A 14,173-nucleotide genomic window follows, 5' to 3' on the forward strand; every position below is an offset into this window, starting at 1 on the left:
TGCATGTACAATATGCTCAATCTACATCTCTCCGCTGTCTGATGACATAAAAATACAGAGATGTGCATCTTCAGAACACTTCAACATAGTTCACTCAACGTTACATAACAATTCAACGAAGTTCACTCAGCGTTACAACGATACAAACTTCACGCACTGAAGTAACAAGCGTGGAGCATAGCGCACAAAAACACACCAGAAAATCCTCGGATTACAAATTACACAACTAAATTTTATTCTCACATCTAATTTCCTGCACCACCAAGTGGTCGTGTGCCTGTATTTCTAAGGTGGCTTTCCATTCCATAATTCTTGGCATTTCCCAGGCTTGCTTGGGTGCATCCCCCTGGTCAAGGCATGTTTTTCTTTTATGACCTTCAGGATGGCAGATGCTACAGAACTTCGTCAGTTTGCTCAATCCCTCGTATGGTGCTTTCTCCTTGCTACTTGTCGGCCTGCTGATCTCCCTTTGCTTCTCCGGAGACGCCAGCCCTTGAAGTGTTATGACACTCACAGAAAGACCAACACTTCCCTCCCGATCTGCATCAGCATTTGCTAGGAGTGCAATCTCTCCATTGCTAGGCAACATGCCTGCAGGCATCGCAACCTTGTTGTCCTCAAATCCCAATCCATCCCTCTTCTCCCCTAAAGGTGCACAACTCACCAGTAAATCTTTCAGACCAGCTGACATGTGCTTGAAAGCTTCGACACTCGCATCGCCCATCAGAACATCATTCAACGACTGGTCTTTCTGGCACTGCATGAGATGGCCGGGCAGTAGACCTTCACATCCTTCATGCACCTCTTGACAATGTGTTTTGTTGGTATCTCCTCCAAGTGAAGCACATCCATCACCCGCACACCAAAAATATGGTCCAAAAAAACCTGATCCTGTCAACCTAGAAACAAAACAAATACATTTAGATGCAAAGCACGATTGATGGCCCGCATATATTACCCTTAAGACATTTGTGTGACGACTAGGATCAGTCATTGGTTTTCTTGCTTTGTGCTATAGTGGCACTAGGAGAAAAGGGAACCCCTCCAGGAGTGCAAAACAGAAATGCATATACTTCAAGAAAGCATCGTTGATTGACCAAGCAATCTTCCATTGCGGCAGGGAAATTTGCACTGATTTTTGAAATAGTGCCTGGGCAAGGGCAACCCAAGTAATTTTCTGTTGGACATGCTGAAAACAACACTGATAATTCCAATAATGGTCAGAGGTTGCTACGCAAATGTTGCCTCTAAAGGAACTGAGCACCAGAATACTCAAGTACAGAGGTGGTGGCCATGGATTCAGAACCTCAAGGTCATGTATCACCCCAGCACAATGACCATGAGGAATAGAGTATGACATTGGTACTGCAAAGAATGGTTGCATGTACTTTTTCACAATGATGTAGCATGCCAAATCAATCGACCATGCAATTCCAAGTCGAGCTTTTAAGAACAGTACAAAGGAGCAGCAGGTAAGTTACCAGGTCTGTACTTAATGTCTTTCAGCAAGCAAATCAAACTGGCGTTTCTAGGTGCAGCATTAAGTATCTTCAGTGTCAAGTGAATATTAGGTGGAAGAAGCACTTCCGGTAACATTATACTAGCATCAGGCTCAAGAATCAACAACTGTTGTTTGGCCAAATTCACAACTCTCTTCTTGCCTTGAATAATTACCTGAATATTGGCACATGTTGATTTCAGTCCATTGACTACAAGAACTTCTCTGCTTCCTTGACGTAGTTGTTGCCTGAGCTTGTCTCCCTCACCATCAGAATATTCCAAATAAAATACCCAGATAATTTTCCATGCAAAATAAGGGGCTTGGTTGTCCTTCCCAATGTGGTCTGATGGATTTTATCACTAGTTTCACCAATGCGAAAACACTAGAATTGCTATCCAACAAGCACTTGAAAACAATTTTTAACTGCCCATGGGCCAGGATCCCATGGTGATGACTCCCATACACCACTGGCAACAGAGAATTGCAACTTCATTGTAGAGCCCTTCATTAGACTTCCAGGAAAGCAGGGCAATAGTGTAGAAGACTATAGGATGCAACTCAATTATATTCCACCGGAGTCGGTTACAATATATACAGGTGGTGTCTTGCGTGACAAGCCAACTAACCCTATAATATCTCTAGGAATCAGCTATACAAGGCTAGAGATAATAGGAGAATCAGTCGGTAATAAATACAAAGATATCACGGTTCAACACCCCCCGCAGTCCAAGCGTCAGCATCGGTGATGCAAAGACTGGAACGAAACTCCTGAAATGCAGCGGTTGGCAACCCCTTGGTCATGATGTCGGCAAACTGTTGGGTAGTCAGAACGTGAAGAACACGAAGCTGACCCAGCTGAACCTTCTCGCACACAAAGTGAACATCGAGCTCAATGTGTTTGGTGCGCTTGTGCTGCACCGGATTAGCCGCGAGGTAGGTGGCCGACACGTTGTCGCAGAAGACCATAGTAGCTTTCGGAAGTGGAATCCAAAGCTCACCAAGAAGATACGAAGCCAACAAGTCTCCGCGACCACGTTGGCAACAGCTCGGTACTCAGCCTCAGCACTCGAATGGGAGACAGTAGGCTGCCGTTTAGAGGACCAAGAGACAAGAGAGTCACCGAAAAAGACACAATAGCCAGACGTGGAACGTTGAGTGTCGGGACAGCCAGCCCAATCTGCGTCAGTTGTGACGCCCGGGTAATTGAGCTACAACAACCCTCTGCTAATGATGCCACGCCACTTCGATTACTGTTGCTAATCCCGCGTCAGTTTGAAACCGATTCAAATTCAAATTCAAAATCTAGCAAACAATAAAACTTTTCAAATATTAAAACTAAAATGTTCGGAGTGAACCAAATATTGCATAGGAAATTATGGTGGAGAAACCACACCTTTATAAAATGTTTAAATACTATAAGTTGAATAAACCAGTAGCAAAAATTATTATTTAAATTCTTTTAAATATTAAATAATTACGAAACTATTTTAGCTTGGGTAGCAAATTAATGTGGCAGTGGTATATTTGACATACTAAATTTAGGTGCTATTTTGACATTTTATAAATTGAACTAAGTTAAAGTTTGAAGGAAACAGTAAAGGAAAAATAAATAAAAAGGAAAATAAAAAAAAACAAAACAAAAACAAAAAGAAAGTAAAAGCCCCCTCAGTGGGCTTCGGCCCACCAGGCTGCTAGCCGACTGGCCCACCCGCTACCACCTAGCCTACTTAGGCCTCCCTCTCACACCCGCAAACCCTAACCCCAACCGCCCCACTTTCCCACTCCTCCCTCTGCTCCCCCCGATCCAGATCGGATCGGGCACTCGACGGCGCCCCTCGCTGCGCCGACCGCGTCGCCCGACGCCCCCGGCGCCACCTTGACCACGCCACCTCGCTGGACTGCCTCCCCGTCTTCGACGTCGTCGCCCCCGTCGTCCTCCCCACGCCCCATTGCACCGTGCCCTACAACCCCCCCGTGAGCGCACCCCCTCCTTGTTGTCTTCCCCCGCACGCTCGCGCCCGCCGCCGTCCTCGTCGCGCTCGACCGCCGCTAGCCCCGCGCGCCCATAGCCGCGACCGCGATGCCCCGTGCCGCGCCCCTGCCCCCGCAGCGCCATCACGCCGCTCGCCTCGCCTTGCTCGCATTCATCACACCCGCTCTCCGCCGCGCCCCGTTACTCCCTTGCGCCGTCCCGCTCACGCGCACGCTCGCCCCGCACGCGCCTCACTCATGCACGCCCGCGCTCGCGAGTGGCCTCGCCCTGCTACTGCTCGCGCCCCGCACCGCCCCTGCCGCTCTGCCGCCACCCGCTCCAGCGCCCTACCGATCTGCTGCCGCCCGCTCGCCGCTCGCCGCGCGCGTGGCCCCGCCTCGCCGGCGCTCGGATGGCCTTGCCGGCCCGCGCGCCCGCAGCCCCCTCTCGCTCGCGGCGCTGCCACCCAGCGCTCCCTCGCGCACGCAGCCCTCTGCCGGCGCCGCCCGCTGCTTCCCCCTGGCCGTGCGCTCTGGCGCACGACGCACGCGCCTGCACCATCGGGGCGAATCCCCGGTTAGCCCAGCACCTGCGCTCGCTAAGCAGCGCCCTATAGGCCCCTATGCCTATGGCACGTGGGGCCCGCCCTGGAACATTTTTATAAAATAAATAATAATAATAAAAAATAAACACAACAATTAATTTGTTAATTAATTAATTAATTAATCTAGTTTAATTAAACTTAATTAATCCTGCTTAATTAAACCCTAATTAACATGTTAGTCTATGATAGGTGGGTCCCACTGGACCCACATGTCAGGTTTCACTCCAGTCAACCACACTATTGACTGCTGACGTCACACCTACGTCATGCTGACGCCATCACATACTATTATGGATAATGTTGATTTAAATAATTAAATAAATTTAAAAAATGCATAAAAACTTTGATAAATCATAGAAAATAAACCATAACTCGGATGAAAATACTTTGTACATGAAAATTGCTCAGAAAGACGAGATGAATCCGGATACGTAGCCCGTTCGTCCGCCACACGTCCCTAGCATAGCGAACATGCAACAATCCCCCTCCGGTTCGTTTGTCTGGAAACGTCAAACACTGGAAATACTTTCCTGGATGTTTCCCCCCTTCGCCAGTATCACATATCGCTGAGTTAGATCATCCCTGGCACCGTGTATTGCCTTTGCTATGCTTTGTGATGCTTTGATTGCTCTATTATTTATTGTGTTCCCCCTCCGTTACTTCTTTCCGTAGACCCCGAGACACTGCCGATACCCCCGCGATCGACTACGGTGTTGACGACCCCTCCTTCTCGGCTGAGCTTCCAGGCAAGCCCCCCCTTTGATCACCCGATATCGCCTATTCCTTCTCTCTACTGCTTGCATTAGAGTAGTGTAGCATGTTACTGCTTTCAGTTAATCCTATTCTGCTTCGTAGCCTGTCATTGTTGCTACAGTTGTTACCCTTACCTGCAATCCTAAATGCTTAGTATAGGATGCTAGTATTCCATCAGTGGTCCTACATTCTTGTCCGTCTGCCATGCTATACTACCGGGCCGTGATCACCCGGGGGGTGATCACGGGTTACATACATATTATATGATACATGTGGTGACTAAAATCGGGTCAGCTCGTAGAGTACCCGCAAGTGATTCCGATGTGGGGGCTGAAAGGACAGGTGGTTCCATCCCGGTAGTGGTGGGCCTGGGTTCCTGATGACCCCCGACTATTACTTTGTGGCGGAGTGACATGGCAGGTTGAGACCACCTAGGTGAGAGGTGGGCCTAGCCCTGGTCGGCGTCCACAGTTACATCACTTAACACGCTTAACGAGATCTTGGTATTTGATCTGAGTCTGGCCATTGGCCTATACGCACTAATCAACTATGTGGGAACAGTTATGGGCACTCGACGTCATGGTATCAGCCGAAGCCTTCTTGACGTCAGCGACTGAGCGGCGCACGTCGGATTGGACCGTAAGCCTACACTTGTATTAAGGGGGCTAGGTCTGCTTCCGGCCGCGTTTGGAACGTGCAGGTGTGCGACGGGTGATGGGCCCAGACCCCTGCGCGCTTAGGATTTAGACCGACATGCTGACCTCTCTGTTGTGCCTAGGTGGGGCTGCGACGTGTTGATCTTCCGAGGCCGAGCATGACCCAGGAAAGTGTGTCCGGCTAGAGGGATCGAGCGTATTGGTAATGTGGTGCACCCCTGCAGGGAAGTTTATCTATTCGGATAGCCGTGTCCCTCGGTAAAAGGATGACCTGGAGTTGTACCATGACCTTATGACAACTAGAACCGGATACTTAATAAAGCACACCCTTCCAAGTGCCAGATATAACCCAGTGATCGCTCTCACACAGGGCGACGAGGGGAGGATCGCCGGGTAGGATTATGCTATGCGATGATACTTGGTGAACTTACCATCTACTCTCTTCTACATGCTGCAAGATGGAGGCTGCCAGAAGCGTAGTCTTCGACAAGACTAGCTATCCCCTTCTTATTCTGGCATTCTGCAGTTCAATCTACCAATATTGCCCCTTTACACTGATACCCATGCATATGTAGTGTAGATCCTTGCTTGCGAGTACTTTGGATGAGTATTCACGGTTGCTTTTCTCCGTCTTTTCCCCCTTTCCATTCTTCTCGATTGTCGCAACCAAATGCGAGAGCCCAGGAGTCATACGCCACCTTCGACGGCTCCTACTACACCGAGGGTGCCTACTACTATGTGCAGGAGGCTGCCGATGACCAGGAGTAGTTTAGGAGGATCCCAGGCAAGAGGCCCGCGCCTCTTTCGATTTGTATCCCAGTTTGTGCTAGACATCTTATGGCACCTTGTTTAACTTATGTCAGTACTCGGTTATTGTTGCTTCCACTGACTTGTCTATGATCGAGCACTTGTATTCGAGCCCTCGAGGCCCCTGGCTTGTATTATGATGCTTGTATGACTTATTTTATTTTTAGAGTTGTGTTGTGATCTTTTCCCGTGAGTCCCTGATCTTGATCTACACGTTTGCGTGTATGATTAGTGTACGATTGAATCGGGGGCATCACAAGTTGGTATCAGAGCCGACTGCCTGTAGGAATCCCCCTTCCAAAGTCCTTGGCCGAAGTCTAGTCCAGTCTAGTCATTGTAAAACTTTTACTAACATGGTTGTGTGGCTTACGGGCCCACGTCGCCATTGGGTGGTATTAGGATATTTTACTCTTCGTCTATACTCTGGGACTCTAATCACTCTTCTATTCGGGTTAAATGATTTTTACTAACTCTGATTCTAGGTTCTCGTAACTACTTCCTCCCGAAGAGCCCCTCACTCCAGATGAGTGCTTAGTCCCCTAGAAGATTTTGAAGATACCCTTTGATGTTCTCTCGAGGCCTTGTGCCCGTCGCTTTTTCAATTCCCTTCCATCGATGAACCCCTATGGATGTCCACGTACATTTGTCATTCATACAATCATTCCCCGATGATCTTATTATTACTAGATAACCCGAAATACGCTCTATTGTTCCTAGAAAACTTTGTGCTTACTGCCTATCAGTTCTTTGCCACCTGAATACCCCCGCGGATAATTTATCACACTTATCGAGTATCCGCTCATCCCTAGTTGATTCATGTATTTCACAAAAGTCCTCGAAATACCATTCAATCTCCCGAAAATCCTCAACCGCCTATTGCTCTTGAAATTCTTGCTTGCACTATGATTAATCCCATAAGTCTGGTAATCTTATTGGCATCCTTTGTCATTATCATTTTGAGTCCGTTAATTCAATATGTTGCGAATGCTCGCAATTCTCAATCAGATCCTAGAATTCATCCTCCCGGCTCAGACGTAATTTTAAACATGAGTTGGATCTCGACCAATCAAATTGCCATCGATTGTACCCCTAAGGCTATTCAACTTATCCATCCCTAATCAGAGCATTGCTTCTGATCCCTTGTCTTGGAATTCATAATTCCTTTGCATTTGAGCTTTGAATTAGTCAGTTGTTTCTATAATCTGATGCCCTTTCATTCATTCTTCCTATGATAAAGTACCGTTACTCGCATCAGCTCTGTTGTGGACCACAAGACCCCTTGTTGGATTATTATCCAATAGTGTCCTTCATATTCAATAACCTTGTAAGGCTTTCCATGGGTATATAATGCCTTTGGTAAAGTGTATCCTCTGCTTTCTGAACCATGCTCTACTTTCAAGCTCGTATTATTTACTCCGAAGTTTGTGGTATATGTTCCTAAGATGCCCCGATGGGTTGAACCAACGCCTTCCCTAATCTGTGTGAACCCGAAAGATTTCATGGGTCATACTTATCTGGTATTGCACCAGGTAAAACTTTCAACAACTAATGTCATTTTCGAAATACGAGAGGTGAATGGAAGGTTATGCATTGAAGAAGTGGGAGTCGACCTTGAACCTTTGTGTTCATGCCCATGGACACGATGTGGAACTTATCATGAAAGCTTCTTACAAGAATATTTAATCATTTGAATAATTCTTCCAGTAATCCCTTGTAGTTATGGTTCCAACCATGCTAACCTTATTCAATATATCTGAAAGGAAACCATTCCATTGCCTCGTCTATTCTGACAAGATTAAAGTATCTGCTATCGCAAGTCAATGCTCCAATTCAGTTTCTATTCTGATTTGCCTTCGAGTATACCCTATGGTATCTCGAGAATATCACAGAACCATATTACTTATTATGAGTTCTTCAAGTATTATTTCTCACAGATTCCAATTTTCCCAGTTTCTGAGTTGCTAGACACTCAAGGACACCAATAAGTGATTCAATTCCGCACTCCGATTCAATAACTCTAAATAATCTTTGTTGCTTATGAGTTTATTAATCCTTCAAGTCTTCCTAGCCAGATCGGCTATATCATTATCATGCAACTTTTTTTAACTGTGCTACCTGGTCCTTCTTCCCGGAGCACAATTTTCGATGATGAGCTAAGCTTACGTCGATCTTCCTCATCATATCATTTCGCCTTGAAAAACAAGCTTGATTTCAAGTTTTGTCGTACCCATGGTTCCAATCACCTTTCGCTTCATCATTCCTTTGACTTGATGTCATCGCCGATCGATTACATCTTCATGAAATCTCTCGACAAATGTGTCATGATCATCATCAACATTCTGAGCTCTTCCAGGATATCAATCGAATTCATGATGAGAAATACTGTCCTCGTCCTTGATACGTCTCCAACGTATCTATAATTTTTGATTGCTCCATGCTACTTTATCTACTGTTTTGGACTATATTGGGCTTTATTTTCCACTTCTATATTATTTTTGGGACTAACCTATTAACCGGAGGCCCAGCCCAGAATTGCTGTTTTTTGCCAATTTCAGTGTTTCGAAGAAACGAAATATCAAACGGAGTCCAAACGGAATAAAACCTTCGGGAACATGATTTTCTCACCAAACTTGATCCAGGAGACTTGCACCCTACTCCAAGAAGTACCAGAGGCGGTCACGAGGGTGGAGGGCGTGCCCCCTGGGCGCGCCCCCTACCTCATGGGCCCCCTGTTGCTCCACCGACGCACTCCTTCCTCCTATATATACCTATGTATCCCCAAACAATTAGAACAGGAGCCAAAAACCTAATTCCACCGCCGCAACCTTCTGTATCCACGAGATCCCATCTTGGGGCCTGTTCCGGAGCTCCGCCGGAGGGGGCATCCACCATGGAGGGCTTCTACATCAACACCATAGCCCCTCCGATGAAGTGTGAGTAGTTTACTTCAGACCTTCGGGTCCATAGCTAGTAGCTAGATGGCTTCTTCTCTCTTTTTGGATCTCAATACAATGTTCTCCCCCTCTCTTGTGGAGATCTATTTGATGTAATCTTCTTTTTGCAGTGTGTTTGTTGAGACCGATGAATTGTGGGTTTATGATCCAACTTATCTATGGAAAATATTTGAATCTTCTCTGAATTCTTTTATGTATGATTGAGTTATCTTTGCAAGTCTCTTCGAATTATCCTTTTTGGTTTGGCCAACTAGATTGGTAGTTCTTGCAATGGGAGAAGTGCTTAGCTTTGGGTTCAATCTTGCGGTGTCCTTACCCAGTGACAGAAAGGGTTGCAAGGCACGTATTGTATTGTTGCCATCGAGGATAACAAGATGTTTTTTTTATCATATTACATGAATTTATCCCTCTACATCATGTCATCTTGCTTAAGGCGTTACTCTGTTTTTAACTTAATACTCTAGATGCATGCTGGATAGCGGTCGATGAATGGAGTAATAGTAGTAGATGCAGAATCGTTTCGATCTACTTGTCTCCGACGTGATTCCTATATACATGATCATTGCCTAGATATACTCATAACTATGCTCAATTATGTCAATTTCTCAACAGTAATTTGTTCACCCACCGTAGAATATCTATGCTCTTGAGAGAAGCCACTAGTGAAACCTATGGCCCCCGGGTCTATTCTCATCATATTAATCTCTATCGCTTTATTTACTTGCTTTGCTTTTACTTTGCTTTTTTACTTTCTACTTTGCATCTATCTATCAAAAATACCAAAAATATTATTTATCATCTCTACCAGATCTCACCCTCGTAAGTGACCGTGAAGGGATTGACAACCCTAATCGCGTTGGTTGCGAGTAGCTATCGTTTTGTGTAGGTACGAGGGACTTGTGCGTGGTCTCCTACTGGATTGATACCTTGGTTCTCAAAAACTAAGGGAAATACTTACGCTACTTTGCTGCATCATCCTCTCCTCTTCAGGGAAATACGACACAGTGCTCAAGAGGTAGCAAGAAGAATTTCTGGCGCCGTTGCCGGGGAGGCTCACGCAAGCAAGTTAACAAAACCAAGTACCCATCACAATCCCTATCTCTCGCATTACATTATTTGCCATTTGCCTCTCGTTTTCTTCTCCCCCACTTCACCCTTGCCGTTTTATTTGCCCTCTCTTTCCCAATCTCCTCCTCCTTTTCTCGTTGCCTTTTTGCTTGCTCGTGTGTTAGTTTGCTTGCTTGTCATCATGACTAGTCTCATATCTTCTCCGTTATCTCCCGAGAATGAAGTTCTAAATTTTAAGCAAAGGGAGGGAGAAAATCTAAAAGATGCTTGGTATAGAATTTGCAATGCTCAAAATAGATCTACCAGGAAGCAATCTACTTCAGTTCTTCTTTGCAATTTTTACGTAGGTGCTAATCCTTGGTATAGATATATCCTTGATACCATTACCGGAGGGAATTTCTTGGGTAGACATACTTTTGATTCTTATAATGCTTTAATAGATATATTTGGCTCACCACCCCTTTTGATTAATGGAACTACGTTAACTTTGGAGCATGTTATGCAAAGGCTTGAAACTATTGAAAATAAAGTTGCTACCATTGAATCAATTGAAAATCTTGATAGAAAGATCCAAAATCAAATTACCCAATATGGGTCTAAGGTAGGAATGACTTTGAAGAATATTAAAGAAAAAGAACCCATAGTTAATGAGAAAATAAATCTAGATTCCACAAGAATCTATAGACTTGAGGGTATCATCACCAACTTGGGAACCGATTTTTCTTCCGTTCAAAACACTCCAAGTTCTTCTACTAAAAATACTAAGCTTATTTATGTTCCTAAGAATAAGGGTGAATCATCTAGTAAGGAAACTGCAGATCTTAAATCTATAAGTGTTCATCCCAATCTTTTTACCATCATTAAGGAACCATTTGCTATAGATAAATTTTTCGATATTTTGCCTGAAAATTTGACAATTACTAGGAAGAAAGAAAATTCTAAAGGAGGTAGATGCCTCATTGAAGAATTCCCTACCAAAGATGGCAATACCTAGATCTATCCTTGCTTTTATGCCTAGTTAGGGGCGTTAAACGATAGCGCTTGTTGGGAGGCAAGCCAACTTTTTTTTGTTTTTTTTGTTTTTGCTTCTGTTTAGGAATAAATAATCCATCTACCTTCTGTTTGGATGTGGTTTTATGTTTTAATTAGTGTTTGTGCCAAGTAGAACCTATAGGATAACCTACGATGATAGTTGAATTGATTCTGCTGAAAAACAGAAACTTTGCGCGCACGAATATAATTTTGTTAAATCACAGGAACATGCTTTTGTGTTGGTTCTTTCTGCTTCTGTTCAATAAACAAATTGTCTAGGACTTCCTATTTTTGTAAATTTTTAGAGTTCCAGAAGTTTGCGTTAGTTACAGATTGCTACATACTGTTATGTTTTTGACAGATTCTGTTTTACGGGTGTTGTTTGCTTATTTTGATGAATCTATGGCTAGTAAAATAGTTTATAAACCATAGAGAAGTTGGAATACAGTAGGTTTAACACCAATATAAATAAAGAATGAGTTCATTACAGTACCTTATGTAGTTCTTTGTTTTCTTTCTCTAACGGAGCTCACGAGATTTCTGTTGAGTTTTGTGTTGTGAAGTTTTCAAGTTTTGGGTGAATTCTTTTGATGGATTATGGAACAAGGAGTGGCAAGAGCCTAAGCTTGGGGATGCCCATGGCACCCCCAAAATAATCCAAGGACACCAAAAATTCAAAGCTTGGGGATGCCCCGGAAGGCATCCCCTCTTTCGTCCACTTCCATCGGTAATTTACTTGGAGCTATATTTTTATTCACCACATGATATGTGTTTTGCTTGGAGCGTCTTGTATTATTTGCGTCTTTTCTTGTTAGTTTACCACAATCATTCTTGCTGTACACACCTTTTGAGAGATCCATACATGAATTGGAATTTGTTAGAATACTCTATGTGCTTCACTTATATCTTTTGAGCTTGATACTTTTGCTCATAGTGCTTCACTTATATCTTTTGAGCGTGATAATTTTTGCTCTAGTGCTTCACTTATATCTTTTAGAGCACGGTGGTGGATTTGTTTTAAAGAAACTATTTGATCTCTCATGCTTCACATAGATTATATTGAGAGTCGTTAATAGCATGGTAATTCGCTTAATGTTAATATACTTGGTGTTCAAGATATGTGAAACTTTCTTTTGAGTGCGTTGAATACTAAGATAGGTTTGATGCTTGATAATTGTTTTGAGATATGAAGATGGTGATATTAGAGTCATGCTAGTTAAGTAATTGTGAATTCCAAGAATACTTGTGTTGAAGTTTGTGATTCCCGTAGCATGCACGTATGGTGAACCGTTATGTGATGAACTCGGAGCATGATTTGTTTATTGATTGTCTTCCTTTTGAGTGGCGGTCGGGGACGAGAGATGGTCTTTTCCTACCAATCTATCCCCCTAGGAGCATGCACGTAATACTTTGCTTTGATAACTTCTAGATTTTTGCAACAAGTATATGAGTTCTTTATGACTAATGTTGAGTCCATGGATTATACGCACTTTTTCCCATCCTTCCACCTTTGCTAGCCTCTCTAATACCGTGCACTTTTCACCGGTATCATACACCCACCATATACCTTCCTCAAAACAGCCACCATACCTACCTATCATGGCATTTCAATAGCCATTCCGAGATATATTACCATGCAACTTTCCACCGTTCTGTTTATTATGACACGCTCCATCATTGTCATATTGCTAGCATGATCATGTAGTTGACATCGTATTTGTGGCAAGGCCACCGTTCATAATTCTTTCATACATGTCACTCATGATTCATTGCATATCCCGGTACACCACCGGAGGCATTCATACAGAGTCATACTTTGTTCTAAGTATCGAGTTGTAATTGTTGAGTTGTAAGAAAAATAAAAGTGTGATGATCATCATTATTAGAGCATTGTCCCAAGTGAGGAAAGGATGATGGAGACTATGATTCCCCCATAAGTCGGGATGAGACTCCGGACAAAAAAAAAGAGGCCAAAAAAAAGAAGAAGAGAAAGGCCCCAATATATATATATATATATATATATATATATATATATAGGGTGGGTCTATTATGATAACACCCCTTAAGACCTTATTCTGCACACCAAAACACCTTATTCTGCACACCACCCAGATCGCGCCGCCGCCCCTCCCCTCCCGGCCTTCTACCGCGGCAGTGGCCTGGGCGAGCCGCCCCCTTCCCCTCCCAGTCTTCTTCCACGGCGGCGGCCTCGGAGAGATGCCGCCCTTCCCCTTCCCGCTTTCTCCCGCGGCGGCGGCCTGGGAGCGACGCCGCCCCTCCCCTCCCGGCCTTCTTCCGCGGCAACGGCCGGCAGTGACGCCGCCCCCCCCCCTCCCGGCCTTCTTCCACGGCGGCGGCCAGGCAGCGACGCCGCCCGTCGCCTCTCGGCCTTCTTCCGCGGCAGGCACCGAGCAACACCAGCCTATCGGCCTTCTTCCATGGCAGTAGCTCGGTAGCGCCGCCACCGAACTCCTCAGGGCCTGCAATTAGCTGTAATTCATCAGATGTGGATTGGTGCTGCCTCGACATCAAACCAATTCGAGCAAGGAGGAGTGTGCGCAAGGTTGCTTCATCCACTGTAGCTTCTTGGAATAAGTCTGCATCAACCTTCAGAGCAAATCCTCCTTCCCCGTTCACATTGAGCAACGTCCAGACCGCCCATGAACTTCTGAAGGGCAAGTGGACTGCACGGGCAAACGTGAAAGTTGTGCAGGCGGACGAGAAGGGAACTTCCTCCTGTAAACGCGAGAAATCACTGCATCACGAGGTAAGCAGTACACTTCCTATACCATCTCAATTATCATAGACAAATCAGTACAAGCAGTA

Source organism: Triticum aestivum, chromosome 5B, assembly GCF_018294505.1.
Source record: "Triticum aestivum cultivar Chinese Spring chromosome 5B, IWGSC CS RefSeq v2.1, whole genome shotgun sequence".
In the NCBI taxonomy this organism is placed as follows: Eukaryota; Viridiplantae; Streptophyta; class Magnoliopsida; order Poales; family Poaceae; genus Triticum; species Triticum aestivum.